This window comes from Periplaneta americana, chromosome 8 (assembly GCF_040183065.1).
Source record: "Periplaneta americana isolate PAMFEO1 chromosome 8, P.americana_PAMFEO1_priV1, whole genome shotgun sequence".
Lineage (NCBI taxonomy): Eukaryota > Metazoa > Arthropoda > Insecta > Blattodea > Blattidae > Periplaneta > Periplaneta americana.
Window position 1 is genome coordinate 95,800,662 of NC_091124.1, and position 24,102 is coordinate 95,824,763.

The 24,102-nt window shown below is 34.7% G+C and overlaps 1 long non-coding RNA gene across 2 annotated transcripts in view; it reads left to right on the forward strand.

Moving 5' to 3' along the window:
* Window positions 1-16,473: 16,473 nt before the first annotated feature.
* The window catches only part of LOC138704908 (uncharacterized), a 399,392-nt gene continuing 391,763 nt past the window's right edge, over window positions 16,474-24,102 (forward strand). The window contains exons 1-2 of one of the 2 annotated variants that reach the window (XR_011333471.1): window positions 16,474-17,441; window positions 17,750-17,989. This is a non-coding gene — a long non-coding RNA (uncharacterized lncRNA). The remainder of the gene's footprint in view (window positions 17,442-17,749; window positions 17,990-24,102) is intronic. The other variant, XR_011333470.1, reaches the window with a different exon arrangement.

Consider the following 24,102-nt stretch of genomic DNA (forward strand, 5'->3'; position numbering starts at 1 on the left):
CTGCTCTTACCTGTAGTGATGTGTGAAATTTACCGTCTGAGTAATTGCTTCAAGTACTATTTTTGGAGTAGGCCTATATAGGTCTGTACAGTAGCCTATATATGTGTGTATAAATATGTATCAACTAAGAAACATATCTAACCATAAATATATCAAGAAATTGTCACTGTGTTGTAACATATTAAGGAACCTAGTTGTCATTCTTTTGCTGTAACTTCTAGTGTTGTGACTAAATTCTACAACGTTTGCAAGATTTATATATTTAACTAAAAATAATTGTGTTATTTACCCAGAAATTAATGCAGAAACTGTTACAGTATTGCAACGCGTTAGCTTTGATGCAAGAAATTTCAAAGCATTGCAATTGAATGAGGGAATTTTGAGCAAAAAGATTAGACACGTCACACATGTATTTAGGAAGGAATATTTTTATGAAAATAAAATATTTTTGGCAAATTATGACGCTACCGAGAACATTTTTAATGACACTCTATACTTTTTTAAAATATCATCTAAAAGAGTAACTGTATTTTTTCATACAATACTACGATAATGATCATGAAAGGGACCACGACATTGGGCCACGATAAAGATCACAAGGAACAGAATTGCGATAAGAACTATGAGATTGACGAGAACCACTATAGGACCAAGATAATAACAAAGACATGGACCACAATAAAGATCCCAACATAGACCACGACAAGCATCACAAGAATTATCACGATAGGGACCATGATATGGGCCACGATAAGAATCACGACAAGAACCATGATAGGGACCAAGACCGCGATAAGAACAATGACACAAACAACAAATACCTAATAAAAACCATGACAAAATCAGCAAGGAAGACGATAAGGACTATTACAATATCAACCAGGACTATGATAAATACAATAAAGATCACGATAAGGGACATGTTAAAGACAACAAAGATCATGATAAGGGACATGTCAAAGACAACAAGGATCACAACAATAAGGATCATGATAAGGACATGACAAGGAAAACAAGGACCAATATAAGAAACGTGACATGGACAAAGACAAGGGCCAAGATAATAATTATGAAAAGGACCACGATAAGGACAAAGTTCACGATAAGGATCACGACATGAATTACGATAAGGGCGAAGACCCCTATAAGGACTACAACAAAGATAACAAATACCACGATAAGGATCATTGTAAAGATAACAAAAACGATAAGGGCCATTGCATTGACAAGGATCATCATAAGGACCACAACAAAGACAACAAGGACCACGATAAGAAACATGACAAAGACAAGAGTGACTACGATAAGGACCATCGCAAAGACAACAAGGATCATTGTAAGATCTACGACAACGATCACGATAAGCACCACGACATGGATCACGATAAGGATCACAAGTACCAAGACACGGATCATGACAAGGACCACGACAAAGACCGTGATTCAGGTCGTGATACTTAGGCCTATCGTGGTTCTTGTCGTTGACCTTGTCGTAGTCCTTATCGTGTCTTTGTTGTCTTTCTCAGGGCTCTTATGCTGATCCTTGTTGTCTTTGTCATGGTCATGGTCCATAACGCTACGATTGTTGTCTTTATTGTGGTCCTTATCATGGTCCTTATTTTCTTTGTCAGGGTCGTTATCGTGGTCTTGTTCATTATCGTGGTTCATTTTGTGGTCCTTATCGTGATCTTTGTTGCTGTGCTTGCCGCAGCTCTTGTGATCGTTGTCGTCGTCCTCGTCTTTGTCCTTGTCGTGATTCTTGTTATTTTTATCATAATCATACAATAAAATTGTCATTTCAAATAATGTTTTTTTCCCCCCCTTTGGCAAGTGACTGTTGTTTCGCGCGGTAAATAATGTCGTCCTCAAAGCGGGATCTTAAGATGCTGTATGGCAGCCTGCCCGATCACAGATTTACTCAGGATATCTCTACTGAGCATCATGTAACTAAATTTTGAGGTGAGCTATACTATAATAGAGGAGACAAGACCTATCCTGTGATCGTATGTGCCGTGGCTATATCATCAATGAGTATAGAGGAGGAAGATAGATGAACTTTCGTGTCAGTAGATACGTATAATATTGACTCATGAAACAAACTCTCTTTCTGATAGCTCAGTCTTTCCTCTGTCACACAGCCCATATGTCATATCTCTTCTCCTCAACTATTTAGTACAAAAATTTGTACAATAATTGTAATCTTACAAAATTGTGACTTATTGTACATCTTAAATCTTCAATGCTAATGTAAGATATATAGAATACAGTAAATGAAATGAAAAAAAAAAACTTGATTCAAAGCCTTCTCGATGAGAGGAAGTCAGCACTTTCACTCGCATATTTCTCCTCTTGGAACATATTCCTAAATGGCCCGGGCTATAATATTCTTTGTCAGTATTTTGAATGGGAACCTGCCTGCGGTGAGACTGAAAAGCTGGATAAATGTCTGTCTCTCCATCTGATACGGTTAGACTAACATTTAAATGTAGTTATATAATATCCATTTCTTAATGCTTATTGATAGGCCTAAAGCATTTTACATTTTTAAATTTCATTGTAATTGTTAGTTTTTAATATATATACATTTACACTAAATATATATGTATATAATGCTTGTATTATTATGTATGTATAGATCTAATATACAAATGGTGTAAATGCATACATTAGATTAATGTTTATAATATTATAATTTGTAATTTTATATTGTCTGTGATCATTAACACTTAATCTCAGGACTCTGTAAAACTCTATTTCAACGTTATTCATAAAAAAAATCGTTGGTATAAACTAAGAATCCACCCTGCTCTCTTCTGCACAATACGCAGAAGTCTTAGCGTCTGAGCTATTCTATGCGGACTGTCGCTCTAGTCATGAAGATTCAAATACCGATTTAACTCCGCGATTTATGTATATATTTGTTTATTATTTACATCATATGTCGTCCTCGGTAGCGTAGTTGGTGTAGCGCTGGCCTTCTATGTTCGAGGTTGCGGGTTCGATCCCGGCCGAAGTCGATGGCATTTAAGTGTGTTTAAATGCGATAGGCTCATGTCAGTAGATTTACTGGCATGTAAAAGAACTATTGCGGGACAAAATTCCGGCACACCGGCGATGCTGATATAACCTCTGCAGTTGCGCGCGTCGTTAAATAAACCATATTTTTTTACGTCATATTACCATATTTTTTTGCAGTTTTTGAAGTGAATTTCGAAACGGTGCTAGCGAAAAACCAAATAGCCTGAATTTAAGTAACTCAGATATTTGCTATCTTCTGTATCAGTGCTCTGGTCTCCGACCATGCGCAGTATCTTAATAATAATAATAATAATAATAATAATAATAATAATAATAATAATAATAATAATGGTTTATTTAACCTGGCAGAGTTAAGGCCATACGGCCTTCTCTAACACATTTGACAAGCAAACATTCTGATGGGGGCAGATAAAAAGTTATTTTTTTTCTTCCACCATGTTAATGATATCAAAAGAAGTGCTTATACAAATTTTGGCCACCCGACAGCAATTACGAGGGCCGTAAAAAATAAGTTCGCCAGGGGCTCTTAACAGAAAGAAACAAAAAAAAAAACAAAATTTCATTGGACAAATATATTGGAGCAGACACAGCAATTGTTGAGCTATTTTTCAACATATTTTCCATCGAAATAGAGACATTTCTCATATCATGGGATCGACAGAGAGAGGTGCAGACTGGTTCCGATCTGAGGCGGCTGATTTCTACGACACAAAAATTGATCCCATGGTATGACAAATGTCTCAATTCCGGTGGGGGGTATGTTGACAAATAGCGCAACAATTGCTGTATCTGTTTCAATAAATATTTTCATGAAATTGTGTTTGTTTCTATAAACGGCCCCTGGGAAAATCACTTTCTGGACGCCCTCGTAATTGCGGTCAAGTGGCCAAAATTTGTATAAGCACTTCTTTTGACAGTATTAACATGGTGGAAGAAAAAAAATTAACTTTTTTATCTGCCCTCATCAGAAGGTTTGCTTGTGAGACTTAAGAATATTCCATCTTCTCAATCCTTTTTTGAGGAACTGAACAGTCATGGTTCTCAAATCATCTTCCACTTCATCAATCCATCGATTTCTTGGTCTTCCAGGTCGTCGTCTTCTTCTATTCTGGCTTTATACATATCAGTCTTTCTTTCAATGTGACCTAGCCATCTCGGACTATATCTTCGTTTTCGAGGATTTCATTTATTCCTCTATTGTTGTCCCCGTTGTCCCATATTGCACCATAAATATATAGAACAATATGTTAGTAGAAAATGAGAGAATTGATGTACAGATGATGATAGGATTTGGTACTTCGTACACCAGTGGTTAATATTTAAGCCCTTACGGGCAAATATCTCTGCGCTCGGGATACTTCCTTTCCCCTGAAATAACCCACCGAAAAGAGAGTAGCGATGCATAGGTTGTCCGTGCATAAGTCAAGAAGAGCAGGAAATTTTCCTCCAGAGTTGTAGCTAGAAATAATTGATCTATCATATACTACACTACTGAAATTGATGTAATTATAACAAACACTTTCTTGACTTTACAATCATTTCTTAAACTAAGAAATGTATCCAATAATTCTTAAATTTGCAGCGAAAACTATTACGGTTTTCAGCAGCATTAGGCGAACCTTATTATTATTATTATTATTATTATTATTATTATTATTATTATTATTATTATTATTATTATTTTATTATTATTATTAGAAACAAATATAAAGTAATTATACAAATAAAATAGGATATCTGATCCAGATCGATCAGATCAATCGATTAATTCTCAAAACAATAGTTATAACAATAGTTAATTGTTTATGTATTATAAACTAAGTGTCCCCACCTGTGGAGTAACGGTCAGCGCGTCTGGCCGCGAAACCAGGTGGCCCGGGTTCGAATCCCGGTTGGGGCAAGTTACCTGGTTGAGGTTTTTTCCGGGCTTTTCTTCAACCCAATACGAACAATTGCTGAGTAACTTTCGGCGCTGGACCCCGGACTCATTTCACCGGCATTATCACCTTCATTTCATTCAGACGCTAAATAACCTAGATGTTGATACAGCGTCGTAATATAACCCAATCAAAAATAAATAAACTAAGTGCGTATTGGTGATAAAACAAGACAATAAATGAAAATAAAATGGCTCCAGACTTTGGCAATTTTGATGACAAAGTGATTAACAATAATAATTCTTCTAGAAATGAAATATTTTATAAACTACATTTTTATAGTCTTGCTTATGGTTTGTGGTCTAGCGGAAATGTTGTTCCGGCCAACTTGTAATATCTCCCCTGCTATATTATGTATCAATAAAGTTCACCTGATTTTCAAGGTGATTCTTTGTAAATTCGTATTTTGTGATTCTACCATTAGTGTTGCAATTCTGTTGAAGACTCGGAATTCCTGCTATAAGTCAGAACCATCTGTAATTTGTAGATGCACACACTCACTCTGTTGTTTTTTCAAGGTTTATTCATTATTATTTTTTTGTAATTAGTTATAAACATGTTTCTTTCCACTTCGTATTTACAGGATTTAAAGTTCGCTGACTTTAGGTTAATTGGTACATAGATAATTATGTGTTTTGTTACTTATTATGTTAAAGGTATGTTTCTGCACTTTTTCATGAATCCTTATACCGGGACATAATTTTATTTTTACTAATATTTCTAATATCAACCTGGCTATACCTTTGAATTAACGGTTGAGGATCGGAAACACTGTTTCTTACCCCTTCCACGACCGGAGTTAGATGAGACTTGCGTAAAATAAAAACAAATCACTTTACTAGTTACAGGAGGGAAGAAAATTTGTACATCCATTTATGTAAACTAGTTAGGATTTTAATTTTTTAAATTTTCGTTCGGTTTTAATTTACTCAAAATATAGTACAGTATTAACAATATGTTTGTTTTTTTTTTTTACTCATTAACTGAACTATCCAGGAGGACGTATTTATTATGCAATGTATAGTACACTGTGTACAGCACATTAGCATACAATATGGAGAGTGCATTTAAATTGAAAAATAATCAAAATCTGGATATTTAAACAAATTTTTGAAAATGGTGACCGTTCATTTCGGTACAGGCTTCAATTATTTTGTGCATATTATCGGAGACATTTATAAGCATATCTTAGGAAATTGAATGCATTGTTTTTTAATGTAATTTTTTAATTCTTCTGTTATTGTAGGATGTTTAGCAAACACAACTGTTTTACAGTAAGTCTCAGCACATTTGGGGTCGTCCTTGGTTCTACAGCGACTAAGATGCTATCCTTTGGATCTAAGGTTCGTGAGTTCAACACCGGCTGAGGGGGATGAAAGTTAAAGAACGATCAATTCTGTTGCATAAATTTCTACGAGAAGGAAGTAAATCTGGGGTCTTATGTCGTAAATTTACAACACATAAATGAATTCGGCGCAGCGTAAATGCGCCAAATTTGATTGTTATATTCGTTTTGTTATTCTGCCAAATTTATTTTTCCGCAGAACTCAGAAGTTCATTATTCGTAAATAACATGGTATTTAGAAGTGACTATACTGCTCAGCGTTAATTAGCCATAATACGTCGTTAATTTCGACACCAAATAACCTTTGCAGTTGAAAGCGATGTTAAATAAAAATAACATAGTAGCCTCTACAACTCTAATGTTTCTGAACTATCGCTAGAGAACTTACAGAAGAAATACCTGGGGAAATGAGACTAGCAACTGTTAAATTTAGTAATAATATAAAATACCCAAAAGCAATTTGTTCAATCTCGAGGAATAAGCCAGCCCTTCTATCTTTAAAAATTAATATCGGTATCGCCACACTCTCAGCGGATAAAGTGAGATACTTCTGTAATTCTTACTCTACGTTACTCCTGTGTCACCTGAGTATGCCTGAACATTGTCTGTAGTTATAACTAGACAACTGCGTTTGGTTACTTTGAATTCAAGTTAGGTATTCATTGATCATACTAGCTTCGTAAGGAGAGCAAGTTGCGGGTCAATAGTTCACGAAGCGGTCTCTTCCCGCACGCTCCGGTACTATGTCCTTACATCTATTCGTGTACCTGTGTCTACGTATAAGTAGGTGAACAACAGGAATAGTACTCATGTACAAAATACTACCTGAATTTAATAACAATAATAAAGAAGTATTTATTTAAAGACAGCTATATGCATTAAAAGATAATTATTATCACGGATAGACAAAACTAAACATTTTTCAGAAGCCAGCCCCTTTATTTTCGGGAGCCACCACATTTTTCCCACATTTGCAATAAGAAAACTATTCGGACTAAGATGATACATTTACTGAAACATGTTAAACAATATCAAATATCTATACAATGCAAACATACGCTTTCAGAGATGCTCTGTGCTCTCCACTGAAGCTATGTACCGATATATTATAATATCTTGATATGCGCAACAAATGTAACCATATTATTCCAAAAAGCACGTTCGAATTTCTTCCTACAACCGCTTTTACTCATATTAACATTAAGTAGTGACATAAAAGAAATCTTAAAAAAAAATTGAACTCAATAAACAATTCAGGCACTACATAAAAGTTTTTAGTCGTCATGGCTACATGCTGCCCGGAATTTATTCACCCCTGATTTTTACAATAAGTAAAACGCATTAAGATACTTTAGATTTAATTAAAGATTGGAATTAACAGAAAAAAAACATAAATGTCAGCACAAACTTAAAATAAAACAAATATGAGTGCGTACTTTACGAGTCTTTACACACTACGATGAATGACTGTAAATATTTTAAGAGTTTCAAATTTTATTAATTTTTCCTTATTTCTGGTAAAATATACATCTTCTTCTTTCCTAATGAAGTGCTGGCTACCAAATTCTTCTATAAAAGCACTGATCTCCAAGCTCCCAGCTTTGTTTTGTTTTCACGTGTTCTAGATCTGAACTGTGTAGTAGAGTGGGTGCCGCCAACCTATACTCCATACGGGCTATTCTGTCTCAAATCGACCGAAATATAGAGAAAATTGACCTTGCAATTTTTAAATACAATTAAACTTTTTCTGTCCGTTGACAACTGTGATACAATGCTTTGTGCAAAGTTTGAGGCATCAGAACTTCATAATGTTTAAATTAAAAATATTTTAATTTACTGTATTTTCATAAAATTAGCAACTTTAAACTGTTGTGGCTCCGAAACCCTTTCACGCAGTGATCAAAATCATGGTTTATTTTGATTCTGAGAAGTTAAAGTTTATATTGACATGTAAACAGTTCTTCTTACTTTTTATGGAAATGGAGAAATTTAGATTTTTCTTCATTAAGACGCCTTTGCCCACGAAAAAATATTTTTAAAATACATGGTTAGATTCCGCACTGAAAGTACAAATAAACATATTTTTTACTGGTGCACCGTTGATAAGAAAGTATTGAAAATATCAAATAAAGAAAATAAATAGTACGCGCGTGAACTAACCAGCTGACTGTGAGGCTGGAGATAGCCTAGGCAAGCAAGGCCAGAAGACATAAACACGTGATGTTTCGTTTAGTAGCGCATAGCTGGACTAGCTTTATCACAAGTTTTCATAAACACAGGAGTAAAATGACGCCCAATGCTCGCTTATCTTCATCTCTCGGCCAGTTCGTGCGGTACTGCGCCTTTCAAGTCTAGGCGTGTGAATATAATTTATTTAATACCCTCGAAACTTATTGCCGAGCCACTAAGCAAACAATGCCGAATCCCTCTTAATAATGCAAGGTTTTTCTCAATATTTTTTACATTTTTACAAATGGGCAAAAAGCCTAAAAGTAAGTAAAATCAGATTATCTGTATCTCTGTATACAATAAAAATAAAGATTACTTCTTAACATAATCTACCAAATGTCAGCTTCAAAATGACCTCCCGTTCAATGTTCTGCAGTAAACGGTTCCAGAGTTCTGAGCGCTGAAAGAGGCTTGTTTTTATAAAATACGCTAAATTTGTCGCTCAATAGTACGAAAACCGTTTGACTTTCGATAGTATATTTTTGAAAATGCACTCTCCTCAGCACCTTGTATAAATAGGAAAAAAATTAGAGTATTAAAAAAAATGAGAGGTTTTTTACTGATCGATTTCATATGGAATAGCCCATACATAACTACACTATTGCGGGTCTCGTGGAGGCTTAAGGTAACCAAACGCAGAACTTTAGTTATAACACTCTCGTAAAAACAAGAATTAGATTACAGAAATTTAAATTAGCGAAAATCAAATTATGAAGAGTCGCCGTCACTTTTCTGTTTCGCTTTCTTAGTGCTTTCATAGCAAGTACTGTAGGTAGATAAACAGGTAGGCTTCTTTTCTTTTTATTTAACGACGCTTTCAACAGTGTTGAAATTCTACGTTGACGAGAAATGGACGAGAGATTTAGCCTGGAGGCCTCTATAAGGGACACATTTCATTTACGTGCCGTAAGTCTACGACACGTGACCGACGGATTTACTTTCCTCCCTGAGCAAGCCATGATATGGATTTTATTGCCTTTAACATTCATCGCCCTCGGTCTGGTTTCAACTCATGAGCCTCGAATCCTACGTCTGGCATATAAGTAGACTATTGAGAACGGTTTATAACATGCAGTATATTAATAAACTTATTTCTCATAATATTTATGGTTTATCATAAATATTTTATGCAAAGGAAATGAAATATTGAGTTAGTAGTAATGAATTATTAATGAGTGAAATAAATGGTTCTGTTTTTAAAGCTTATCATATCCACATAAATTTCCTAGGCACTAAATTAAACTTGCTTTGCTATCACATTTTATCGCGTTTAGCAGGTAGTATGACAATAAAATGTGAAAGATGGTTTCAGTTTTTGTCAAGGTGATAAAAAATATAGCTATAAATTTCGAATTATGCCAACATACATATTATAATTTCAGGAATTTCGATCACAGAAAAGGTGGAATGGCAAATTCAGAAAACCTTGGAAATGGAATAATCTTGATTTCGATGATGAATGAAGATGACATGAAAAATTATTGTTGTGAATAGCAGAAAATGTGAGAGTCAAAAGACGATCATTATGTCCTATATTCCCTGACATTTATCTATAAGTTGTTATGGCATTTGATAAAAAAAATTTTGGGCGTCATGAAAACTTGTGAGAATAATGGAAACCAATAATAATAGAATCTTATACAGCCACAGTTGGTCACTTCTATAAAGCAATAGCTCTCAATTTGCTTAATATTATCCACCCATGTAGCCTAGAGTCTGAAGGATTATTTTTATCTTTATTTATTAATTATAGTCGCTTTAACTCATAGGCCATAATATCGCGACTGCTTGTATTTACTCCTGAGAATGTTTGTTATTGTCGTATGTGTCTATTATTTCGTAGTAATGAGGCACCAATTCTGCATTCGCTTTTGTTTAATTGAAAATTAGTTATATTCAATCGAAGAAAACTATGGAAAAAACCCCGACCAGATTGGTTGGCACTGGGGAGAGAACATGGGACATCTCGAATGTGAGATTAGTGCGTTAGCACTCGCCCATCTCACTCGGTCCCAGGGTTAGTATTGAAGTTTAGATTTACTTACTGGCTTTTAAGGAACCCGGAGATTCATTGCCGTCCCTTATTTTCAAATGTAATTAATTATCCTGTTTATGTGTAAGTGTAGGCCTATTTTAAAAGTGTGCAAGGGCAATGAGAACGATTTGGTGGAGCAGTGTCTGCTAGATGTCAGATCTTTTTGGAATTTATGAAATTGTCAATTTTTGCTAACTACCCCATATTATTTATTTAAAAGTTCAAAATTACTTTCAAGTTGATGATTTTAACAATATCTAGACAAATATAACTAAATATTAAGTTTAGAACATTGATTAGCCTATTAATTGGGACGGAATAACTATAACTATAACGTCACTGGGAATAACACCCCACACGAGTACCAATGTTAGGAAGCACTGCGCGATTTCCTAAGAGTTAATAACCATAAACAATACAATGAACTTATTACAAATAATTTTATTTTAAGTTTAATTATTTTAATTAATACTACCATGCACTGTTCGTGTTAGAGCTATACACTAAAACTAGATCATACATAAATGAGAGAAGTACAGGTGAAGTTATTAAAATAATGTTGTAGGCTCCTGTAACTATTCTGTTTGTAATTAAAAGTATAACTGAAAAGATATTGTTACTGCGTAAAAATTGAGTGAAAAATACATATAAGTTAATATAAATTCACAGTTATATGAAAATGTAAAGATCTCGGGGAATACATAAAATATTTATAAAACATATATACAGAGCCAGAAACACTTGCACATGTTCTGGGCTCTTGTTCGCACGGTGAAGTACTCCGTAACTCACGACACCATAGAATTCATTCGATGATCACCGAACAGTTTAGGTCTATAAATTTTCAAGTGTTCGAAGAAGTACACGGACTGGCAGACAATGGCAGTACAAGAAGAATAGACATGATTGCCATCCCACCAAATAACAATGGCTACATCATCGATCCCACCGTTAGATTTGAAAAACAAAAGAGCCAACCTGAAGATGTACAGCTGTCAAAAGAAAAAGTGGCCGCTCTCCTGTATCAAAGTTCCCTTCGGGTATCTTCGCTACAATTCGGAGACAGGCGATGTTACATTTTGTTGGACCACGTTGCCTGATATCTACAGTTATAATTAAAGTATACTGTGTGTTATTCGATAGCATAATGGTAGCATTCAGGCGTCTTATTCATGAGGTCCTGCGTTCGACTGCAACCTCGTGCTTTTTATGTCCTTTTTTGTTCTGTTTTTGAGAGAGACAAACTAGACATAATGGCTCCTTTTTCTTTTATGATTATTTTAGTAATTAACATCAGGTTCATTAGTATATTATGCCATGACTTTATCATTATCATTATGATATTGTGGCTGCAAATGGAAAGAAAAAAGATTTTATTCTCAATAAAATATCTTTCGTGGCATAAACATAACAAATTTACTGGCGTCGGCCTTAAAATATTCAAACAATTAAGCGTTCAAAAAACAAAACAAAAAGCCATAATTCAATATTTAGTCTATCTTCCTCTTATCTCGATCATCTTGCAGTCGAGTGGGCATGGAATTGACTAGTCTTTGCAAATAGCGACTGTTCTTAGACACGATATTCCAGGCATTCTGAACATACACACATACATAAGTGTTCTGTCCATGGGCAGGTCTTTAACTGCAAACCCAGCAATCTCCAATCTTTCCTATTTTCTGCCTTCCTCTTAGTCTCCGCATATGATCCACATATCCTAATGTCGTCCATTATTCTTTTCAACCAGAGACCCAACCAATTCCTTTTTCTCTTTCTAATCAGTTTCAGCATCATTCTTTCTTCACTCACTTTTTCAAACACAATTTTATTTCTTATTCTGCCTGTCCACTTTACACGCACCGTTCTTCTCCACATCCACATTTCAAATGCTTCAATTCGTTTCTCTTCATTTCGTCGTAATGTCCATGTTCCTTCCCCATACAATGCCACACTCCACACAAAGCACTTCACTAGTCTCTTCCTTAGTTCTTTTTCCAGAGGTCCACAGAAGATCCTTCTTCTTCTATTAAAAGCTTCCTTTGTTCATGTTTGCAGTTTTCTTAGGAAGGATAGGCCTAAATGCGGTAACATCCCGTTGCTTTCCGCACACCACAATCTCTTTCGCATTTTATTAAATTCCAAGGGGCCCAAGCGTGGAGATGAGGAGAGTGGATTTGACTAATTGGGCCCTCCGGACTTCACCGAAAGTCACGGCAAGGGTTAATATTAATTCTATCAGGATGTTTGACCCGGTCAGAGACCGGGAAATCTCAATTAGCCTTTGCCCCCCGCATCCTGGACTAGCTTCTACGAATCATCAGAAGATCTTAGAGTGTGATTGGGCCAATTTTTCCAAAAATGTTTCCACACTTTTGCTCTCGTAGCTCAGCGGACGAACGTCGGAATTTAGATGTCAACGTCTCAGGTCGAATTCCTCGTTACTCCTTTTCATTTTATTGTGGTTCAATTGTATGTAATAATACAAAAAGAAAAACTAATACCAGTATTATGCAACTGGATTTTTCCAAACCTAATATTAAATTTGTTATTTATATCGCTAAAGAACGATTACAATATAAATAACTTGAATATTATTTATACAGTCTCACTAAAGAACGATAACAGAATATAAATGATAAATATAGGTTTGTTTAATTAATATATTGCGAAAGAACAATAACAATATAAATAACTTGAATATTGTTTTATAATGCTAATGAAGGAAAACAGAATATAAATGATAACTTGAATATTATTTAAATCGCTAAAGAACGATAACAATATAAAAAACGTGAATATTATTCATATCGGAATTTCACAGATTTATTACAGATGTATTTAAGGAATTGTAGAAGAATAGTAATTAGTAACAGTGTCCTATTTATTCTTCTTGGAGCCAAATTTGTAACTTTTAAAAGTGTGGTTACTATGTTGAAGTGTATGTGTTGTAACGGATGCTTGATTTGTTATGTATGTGAGTCAGTTATGTGATGCTTGATGTCGTCGCAATGTCGTAATTATGGTTTGATTGTGTTTGTGTGACTATTGTGTATTAATTTATGATGTATGGTACGGAAAGCTGCATATTTGTGTTATAGAAGTGTTACGTATGTGTGTTGTTAATGTTTTTGTATGTTACAAATTGATACCTGATATTTGTTTTGCAATCGCAATGCCTAATTTACGGATTATTTATGTTTTGTTTACATCGCGTAAGCTAATTTAATTTTCTTTTCCATTTCTCTTTATGCTTATCTTTTTTGTGCATAAAACTATAGCTCTAACATACATATGTAAAATACGGCAAACCCCCATTGGAAATACAATAATAATTATTATTCATATCGTTATAATACGATAATAGAATACAAATGATGACCTGAATTTTGTTCATATCTCTAAAGAACGATAACAAAATATAAATAACGTGATATCCATAAAGAACGATAACTGGATATAAATGATAATTTGAATATCATTTACATCGCTAAAGAAAGATTAAAAAATAAAATGAAAACTTGAAGAAGGCCCGAACCCACGACCTTTGAATCATTAAACAAGCACTCTACCACTGGTCCACGAGGCGTAGATATGGAACACTTTCATAGTTCCGGAACTGCTTGTACAAGCACATGCATCGTGTAACATCGCCGCGACCCGAAGTGGACTTTGAAAATATTCGCTGTTCACGAGTGCGGCCACTTTTTTTTTGACAGCTGTACATAGGGAAAAAACGACATCTATGTACGTAGCCTACCGTTCCATATTTCATGGACAAATGAGGTCTTCAACAAATTGAAGTAATAGGCCTTATGGTTGGAGCGCGCGGAACTGTTCCCAGTTTCTTCTTCCAAACCTGGCAATGTTTCGGCCTACAGTGGGAGATATTATTGATGACATCGTTCTTGCAGCTCTGAGAGGATCAATATCTCTACTCCGAAACCATCTCTACGGTCAACAATAATCTGCAAATAATTAATTAGTACCTAATTATTTATTCAATCATTTTTTGTCATTGTTATGTGACTCCATTAATCTTAAACATATGTATGTTATTTATACTTTCAACTGCCTATTGTACAATATGCTCTGTCTTTATGGCAGCCTGTTAATACCGGGAGCTGTTATCGTTTAAATAAATAAATAAATAAATAAATAAATAAATACAACCATTGAGCTCTATACTAGAATCACAGTCTAGTCACAGTCTACTATTATACAGTCACGAAGCTTGAGTTTTGAGGGTGCTAGAACAATAGACTGTGACGGTACTATTTTGCATTGCCTGTAATGAGGCGATATTAGCGATCGTGCAGAATATGAGTTAGAAGTAGATAATGAAACAAAAAAGTTCTTTGTTAGACAAAATCCTTATCAGCCAGAGCCAGCGGGTTAACCAAAAGTATAGTGCGACACAAGACTATTTTTTTATAGTTACGCACATTTGAACGCATGCGTCGTTTTCAATTCGTGGCGTAAGAAAAACACAGTTGACGTGGGTATGGATTCAGAATTAAAGAAAAGTGAAAACATATGGAAACAGGTCCTTGAGCGTATCGTGAATGTGACGTTAACTCTGGCATCCAATAATCTGTTATTTGTCATTGAATATGACAAACTAAACGCTAAACGCACGCTTTAGATCTCTCGGCTACCGAGACGAGTTGGGGGTAGAAGGGAAAATGAATCTATTTATGTTTAAGGGAACTGCCATAACGTATTGCAGAAGAATGGCACGGGGGGACAATGACCGAAGGTAGAAACTGGCGGGCTTGTGAATGTAGCTTGGTAGGGGTTGGGGGGTGGCATAAGTGTTAACGCGCGCTGGTGGAGCTTCATTGTGTCCGTGTCCAGCTTCGTGTACAGACGGAACCACGTGTAGTGATGAGCCGTACCGAAGACGTGTACTTCTTCCTCAAATTGTGCAGGGAGAATTTGATGGCGGATACGGTAAGGTCACAGTCTACTATATACAGTCGCGAAGCTTGAGGTGTTTTTTTGCAAATCTCGTGATAAAGCACTCCAAGCGGTTAGCAACTAGAAACAATAGACTGCCCATGGTCGACTTTGGACTGTGTCTTATTTCTATCGAGTGCTAGCTCGTTGCGTATTTCACATTGATGCTTGTGAAATGTTCGTTATTGGTTTTAATGAAAATGTTAATGGCTAAAATATAATAATTTGAATAATAATATGGGACAAGGAGGAGACGTTTGTAGTGCTATAAATTGTAGCAACAGTAAGAGAAAGAGGCCAGAGTTATCCTTTTTCCGATTTCCGAAAGATTCGGAAAGGTTCCTGGGTTTCCACAAGAATGCTGTGCAGAAACAAAACTCTTACTTTTTATAGTTCTTTGTGACTGTTAGAATACATTATATCCTTAAATTTCACAATGAAATGTTTCAGTCTAACCGAAAGGACATTAGATATCGGTTAAAGTTCTGTCACTTGGTCTGCTAAATTTCCAGAGAAATAAAGGTTAGGTCTACTTTTTTTTTTCAGAGGATATATTTTTAATTGTAGCTATTAATTTTGTTATTATTTTTATGTGTTATTTTGCTAAAGACGTAGAAAAATTAAGTTTGCTTTAATGAAATTTATTAATCACGTTTTATTTTCAATTCTGGTGGGATTATTATTGCTTAGGCCTACTTTTTTTTCAAAGGACATGTTTTTAATTATAGCTGTTAATTTTGATGTTATTTTTATTTGTTGCTTTACTAGAAACGTAGAAAAAGTCTGTTACAATAAAATTTATTGATCACGTTTTATTTCCAATTCTGGTGTGATTATTATTGCTTAACCTCACCCCACTTTGTTAACTACGTAAGCCTACACTACAAGTACCGGTACACGTAAGTTACTCCATTAATTCATATTTCCATTATTATTGTTGTAAAGGGAAATGCAAATTAATACTTATTGGTTTCATAGTTAATTATCGCTATAATCTTGAATGAGTGAAGCTATTATAGTAAATTTCAGTTCGTTTTGCACAAACAAAAATTATATTAACTTATTTCTTGCAGGTATATTCGAGTTTATGGTGGAATTTAATATATTTCATTAAAATAATAAATTAACTTTATGCATTTAATATTTCAATAATGGAAGGAAGGTGTTAATTTTTCCAAAAGAACACGACAACGAAAGTGTAACATATTTTGTCGTCTGCTAGGAGAGAGATCTGCGATGATGAGGCGATAGTAGCGATCCTAGTGGTGGGCAACTGCCCATGTTTGCATTTTTACTACATATTGAGCTTCGCGACTATATAGTAGACTGTGGTAAGGTACTGTGAGGAGCATGGACTAATGGTGTGCATTGGACAGTGGGGCAGTGCGAAGTTAACAGGTGAGTGTTGTTTAATGAAAAAACCACATTACAAATTAGCGCCGAAAAGCGGTGTGCTCTGGTGACTATTGTGTTACACATTACATTGTATTGTATTGTGTTGTGTTAGTACATGTGGTGGAGTGTTGTCTAATGCGAATTACATTGTGGTAGGCAGTGATCCATCGAAGCGGGACAGATAGTAGAGAGCATAGACAAATAAATAGAGGTAGAGAGAGAGAGTATGCGAGCGAGATGCCGAGCGGCGCGGGTGGGGATAACTTCCCCTACTGGCGTTGGCCGTGTTACGTTTTTGCCATAGACACAAAAGAGAAGTTCACGATTGTAGAGAAAAAGAAGTCATTGAATATGACAAGATGTTTGTGTCTTCAAGTGCTTGGAAGGGTGTGAGGTATCGTTCAAATACAATTCGGATTTACGAATTCATTTACAAAAAAAAAAAAAAAAAAAAAAAAACATATTAATCAAGAATGTGAGGAGCAAGAATTTTCTAGTTTTGAAGGTAAGCATATTTTTAGACACCAAATTATGTCTTAAAATACTAAAAAGTGCAGATTTGTCTGCGTTTGTCGAATGCGCATCATTATATTTACGAAAAGGCACTTTTCAATGCCAATAATTTATTTTGTGTGCACAAGGTTGGAATTTTGAAGTAAGAGGGAAAGGGTGCAATCCATGTTCTGGAGTTTATCCAACGCAGACAAATCTGCTCTTTTTAGTATTTTAAGACACAATTTGTTAGGTGCCGTCCGTGTTCTAAAATTTTCCCAATATTGTTATAATTTATAGAAAGAAAACTTTTTTTTTCAGGAAAAACACGTCAATCATTAACAGTACGTAAAAGAAGTTTGAAGTCTCAAGGATCTTGCAAATAGGTAGATTTTACACAAGCCAAATAATAGTAGTACATGATCTTACAAATAATAAGTGCAATGCAAAGTTTTATAAGACTCATTATGGCCATAAAAATGAGTTGCAACATTTAACTGTTCCAAAGACTGATCGCATGGAAATTGCTACAGAACTGATTAAAGGAATTTCACCAACAAAGTAAGTACCGACATTTTCCTCGTTTTTTTATATTTGTGACAGAGTGGATCATGAGTGTCGTCATGGTTATGGATGATAATAGAGATAAATAACTCTGAATGAGCAAACATTGTATGGTATTCTAAAGAAATAGAAGTTGCATTAATTCAAGAATAATTACAAATTGCATTATTTCATATACACACTAGGCCTCTGCATTCTCTTGAAAACAGCCGTCCGAGCTCGCTGATTAGTCCTCAGTTGTGAAGAAAGTAGCTGGGAAATGATATGCTCGAGCGCATACAGTCGAGAATTTATAACGGCTGGTTGAAACATTTACTTGATCTGTTGCATGCACGCGAGGTTATTGCACTACAATTACATCACCTTTTATTGCTTGATATCCAAAAAATGCCTACTTAAAAAGGTTACCACTTTGTTTTTATTTCAGATAGCACGAAAATTAGGAAGTACCATATGTACATTTAAACAAGGAAACATAATTTTTAAATAACACAATTCTTTAAATGAAATAATGCTTTATATATCAGTGGTCGTCAGCACTCGCTGAAATGTGCAATGGGTACGTGATGTCGTCCTGTGCGCACCGTTGTGCAACAGGGAGAGAGAGGGAGAGCATACCCGCTAGCAGCTACGAGAGCATATAGTGCACTGTGTTTTCCGCGGGTAAGAGAGCCTAGCCCCAGCGTGCTCTGTGCTGACGACCCCTGCATTATATTATCACTCAGTAATGTTATTCAGCATCCATCTTGTCTAATTCATTATATCAGTAATGAATGCTTAATGTGGCTTATTAAATATATGATTGCTTAAAAAGAACAGAGATTTTGTGATGCATCTCAAATTTCTTCAAAAGCAGATATAATCTATTTTAGTTACAGTATTTAATAAAAATAAAGCAAATCTACATGCTCACTTTGCTTAACATTTGTGCAGTAATGTATATTAAGAGACGGTTAATCGCAGACAATGATTGATGTTGCAGCTACTTATGGTAAGGTGGATGCAGATTCTGTTATTCCACATTCGATGATCTTATCACGAAATATCAAGGATGCACCAAACATAATTCGTTCTGAAGTTATTTCCGAAATTAAAATAATGGAAAAATCGCCATTTGTTTTAAAATTAATATATATATTTTTTTTCAGTCTTATCTAGAATTTCCTCTTTGGTTTCTTTAATGTATTTACTTTTGTATTGTGTCATTACGAATGCAATGTTACGAATATTACAAAATATTATAAGTTAACTGTTCCGTTGAACTAGAGGAGAAAGACTACTAAAATTGTTTTTATAATTTTTTTAGTGCTGCTTATAGGCTACTTTATATTTATATTCTGATAGAAAACATAGTTTGTTAAAATTTTATTTTATTTTATTGCTTAATTAATTTATTATTATTATTTAAATATTTTACTGTAATTTTTATTCAGTCTGATAGCCTGTATGCCTACAAGGATCACTAATCATGTGACAGAGCATCAAGCAGTTTAACATTTTTATAGTGCATACTATAAACACACCGATCAAAGACAGTTTTCAGTCTATGATACTCTTTGAGCAACTGGGACAACCAGTCGGCTGTGATGCTTCATCGAGTGTTTTGCTTTCTGCAGAGTCAGTACACATGGCAGGTGGTTACTGTGTATAGTACGAAGCTTCGATTTTGTATATAGGTCATGACTCTTGGATGGTCGTTTTCAATGAAATGCAGAGTCTAATACACAAATTTCAATAACATCTACTTACACAGGAATTAATCTATAGAACAGAAGGTATGTTTCGATATAAAGGATTTTACTTGCTTCTTGAAGCTGTGTTTGCTTTTTGTTTCCTTGATGCTAGTTTGTAATTAGTTATTAATGTTACTTCCCTACTAAATAAATTTTGTGTGTATACCTCCTTTAAAATTGAGTACCGGGTCTTTCCCAGGGGTAAAAGGCGGACAGAGCATGGTGCCGACCACACCACCTCATTCTAGTGCCGAGGTCATGGAAAGCATGGGGCTCTACCTCCATGCTCCCCAAATGCCTTCATGGCATATTACGGGGATACCTTTACCTTTATATATATATATATATATATATATATATATATATATATATATATGTTATACAGAATCCGGGCATAACGAATGTGATACGGGCCCGCTTGCAAAAATAAAATTTCGGGCCCCCTAAAATAAAATGTATCATTGCACCCAAATGTATAACCTATCAATAACTAATAATGACATAAATATATTTACAGCTGATAGAAGTTCAACTTTAATGTGATATATTTCCAAATTATAAGAACAAGGAGATTAATCGTTCATTATTGTAAGATTATTAAAATAATAACAATTATTAATACATTTTATTAAAAAGCATATAATATATACTATAGCGATTGAAATTAAGTAGGTGGGTAGGCCTATCATTAAGTATATACTTCTATCTGCTATCTGCTGTTTGTTGTACTTAACAAAACTTTACTGTACTCACATTGAACTCTAGTGAAACTGGACCATGCGGCGTGCTCTCTGTGATGCGATGGTATTGATGATGTCACTGACATCAATGGATCTAGCCCTTTCACATTCGATACTGAGGAGGCTGAGTTCACTAAGTCTGTCTTGGGTCATAGAATTCCACAGATAATTCTTTGTAAGTTTTAGCTTCGAAAATGATCGTTCGGCCGAAGAAACAGTATCCAGAATAGTTAGAAATATGTAAAATGCCGTGCATAAGTCTGGAACTCTAGCAGCTACAATTGAATTTTCTATTATAGATTTGTTAATTCAGATACAGAAGTTAATGAGGCTATTTTTTTTTTTCAGAGCTTTTCTGAAACCTATTACCTGGTCTGGGAATTCACTGGATAAATCTTCCTCATATTCATTTTAAAGAACCACTGCTGCATTATGAATCTCTTAGTCAGAAGCAGAATTTAGGAATTTTGGGGAAATAATTTTGAAGAAATGGTTAACATTATGCATACCCTCATCTGTTTTTTAATTGAGCTACAATAATGTCCAAATAACCATTAAAAACAGTGGTTCTGAAATACATCTTTGGATCTACTAGCCGCTTGTCCTGGTACAATTCATCAAAATGCTTTTTTTACTTTTCGAATTCTTTAATTTTCAAATTGTGGTGGAATGTCCCAGCTCTTTGCCAAAGATATAGCTGATGACATTGCTTCTTCAAAATTATTTCGGTAACAAGATAAATTATCGACTGCATTCTGAATAAGAGAACACGCTTTATCAAGCTCTAATTTTCCGATTGCATAATTTGTGATGCTAGATTAGTACATTCTAGAATCTTTGATTGCAACACTATTTGAAAAATGAATTGAAAATTCTCTAATTGGTTTTTCAAAGCAATAGCTTGTTCTCTTTCTTCCTTTTTTTTAGATATCAATATTAATTTTGACAGAGCCTTAAGTACATCGACATGAGCATAACGCAGGGCTTTAACAGACTGGTATCTCTAAGACCAACATGTTGGGCAAAGTTTTTTTAAGGTATGAAAAGATACCAAATGTTCCCATCTTTTAATACTATAACTGAAGAAAAGATACAACATTTCCACTGTGTCATAAAAAGACCTAACTTCTTGAATTCCATATGCAGCATCGTAAAGTACTAGATTTAAATTACGCGCTGCACAATGTACATATTTTGCGGTTCTTTGTCTTTGTTCAATTCTCGTTCTGACACCTTTGTATACGCCTCACATATTGGCATAACTGTCATACTCCTGACCACGACATTTACTTAAAAGAGTCTCTTTTCGTCTATTGCACTGAGTATTTCCTTCTCAATTCTTAATGCACTTTGATCTTTCATTTCGCGAAAACCTAAGAAGCTTTCATTTATCTTCACGTCACAAGGCTTTCCAGTTACATCATGTGAAACTGTAACGTATCTAAATGTCTGACTTAATTGTTATTTTTTTGTTATGTCCTGTGTTGTATCGAAAAGAATGGGGCAGCTTTAATGTCATTAATAATTTCTTTTTCAACTGCATGGGATAAAACATTTATTAACTCATTTTGAATAGAAGGTACTTTTGTGTATATTTTGGATCGTACTTTGCGAGAAGTTCGATGATTGCTAAAAACTTTCCACTGTTTGATTTTCCAGTTTGTTCCCTATGTCCCCAAAAAACTAGATTATTGGATGCCAGAGTTAACGTCACATTCACGATACGCTCAAGGACCTGTTTCCATATGTTTTCACTTTTCTTTAATTCTGAATCCATATCCACGTCAACTGTGTTTTTCTTACGCCAGGAATTGAAAACGACGCATGCATTGAAATGTGTGTAACTAGTTTTGTGTCGCACTATACTTTTGGTTAACCACCTCCAATCTCAGACCCCTTCCCTCCAAGCTGAAGACTACTTCTGCTGTCCAAAGAGCCAGCATGGTTTACAATAAACAGAATCATTTTTAATTGAATAACACAACCATTCTCTCCTAATTCTTTGCCCTGTCAATGTGAATTTATCGTAATATTTCGTGGAAAAGCTTCTGTTATCCTGCTTAGGATCATTAGGGAAAGGACCCGCTGGCTCTGGCTGATAAGGATTTTGTCTAACAAAGAACTTTTTTGTTTCATTATCTACTTCTAACTCATATTCTGCACGATCATTTGAATACTCTACAACTGCGATATTGGTAGGCCTAATTACATTTAAGGCAATTTTGTTACAATCTTCTTTTTCGCTAATGCTTTCACATTGCTGTCTCGACTAAGATCTATTTCTATATCACTTTTCACTTCAGATGCGCACTCACTTGCGGCACTGCAAACATTTGTAACTGTTGAGCTAGCACTACTACTAGGATCAGAAAGAGAAAAAACATTACTTATTTTCACTAATTTGTTTATTTCTTTTTCTAACTCTCACTTCTTCTTTCTTTTCTGTGCACCACTTAGATGTTCGTACTTAACTTTAAATGGTTTCATTTTTCAGTACTATACTGTCTATACTCTCTAATAATAATTTACTGGATTAAAACACAGAAAAATATACGAACAAAATTAAATTTAAAACTGTTCAAATAAAGTTGGAAAAATATCACACCGACCACACAACTGACATTAACTTCCCGCAAAGAGAGCTCTTTCCAAACTGAGTAAAGTTGATTGATCATTACTACACAAACATCTTATAGGATAATTTATTGGCATTATAAATTTGAACAAAAAACCATTCCATTGTTGTCGAATAAATGTATAACAAAAGTTAAATGTTCAGAAAAAAATGTGCATAAAACCAACTCAGGTAATACACTACTTATCAAGAAAATACAATTCTACAACTAAAATATGATATTTTGGTATCAATTTTCATTGTTGTCATTATGATAAAATAACTTTGCGCTGCTCTTTTGTGAGGACTGAGAGTGATGCCGCGCACCACGTGTAATATTTGTTATATGACCAGGCTGTTGGCAAGGGCACAGGGCAAGCATTGTTTAAAGCTGTGCTGGATTCAACAACATAGTCCGATTCTATGAAACCGTCGTGAATAATGATCTGACCAGTTCCATGCAGGCTGTAATTAATTGGCTTTTTTTTATACTTTTTCTTTCTTTTTTGCATGGTGTTTGCGGGCCCACCTGCATTGCAGGCCCTGCAGACCCTAACGTTATGCCGCTGTATGGAATTTAATATCTAAATTGACCTTTTCCCATGAACTATGATTGTGAATTTCTATTTTTTTTTTTTTTTATAAATTTCCCAATTGGTCTCTAAGATAACAATTTCAAAAATACAAAAATATTAATACGGTGAAGTGGAAGGATATTGCAAAATATAAATAGTTCTCGACATGAGTTCCTGTTTCCTGTTCCATTTATTACACTATGTAGGCTTATCCTCTTTTGTAATTTGAAAACACTTTCACTTCCTTGGTCATTTCTCCCAAAAAGTTACACCAGACCTTAATTAGGAATTAAAATGAGGAAAATAGATATTTGTAACATGTATAACCTCACTTTTTCTCTTAGTGATTGAATTAAAAAAGAAATGGAACTAAGTTTTCATATTAACGATTTAATGTTGCCATTTCATTTCATGCATTCATTTATGTGGATACCTTTAAACTTTCAAT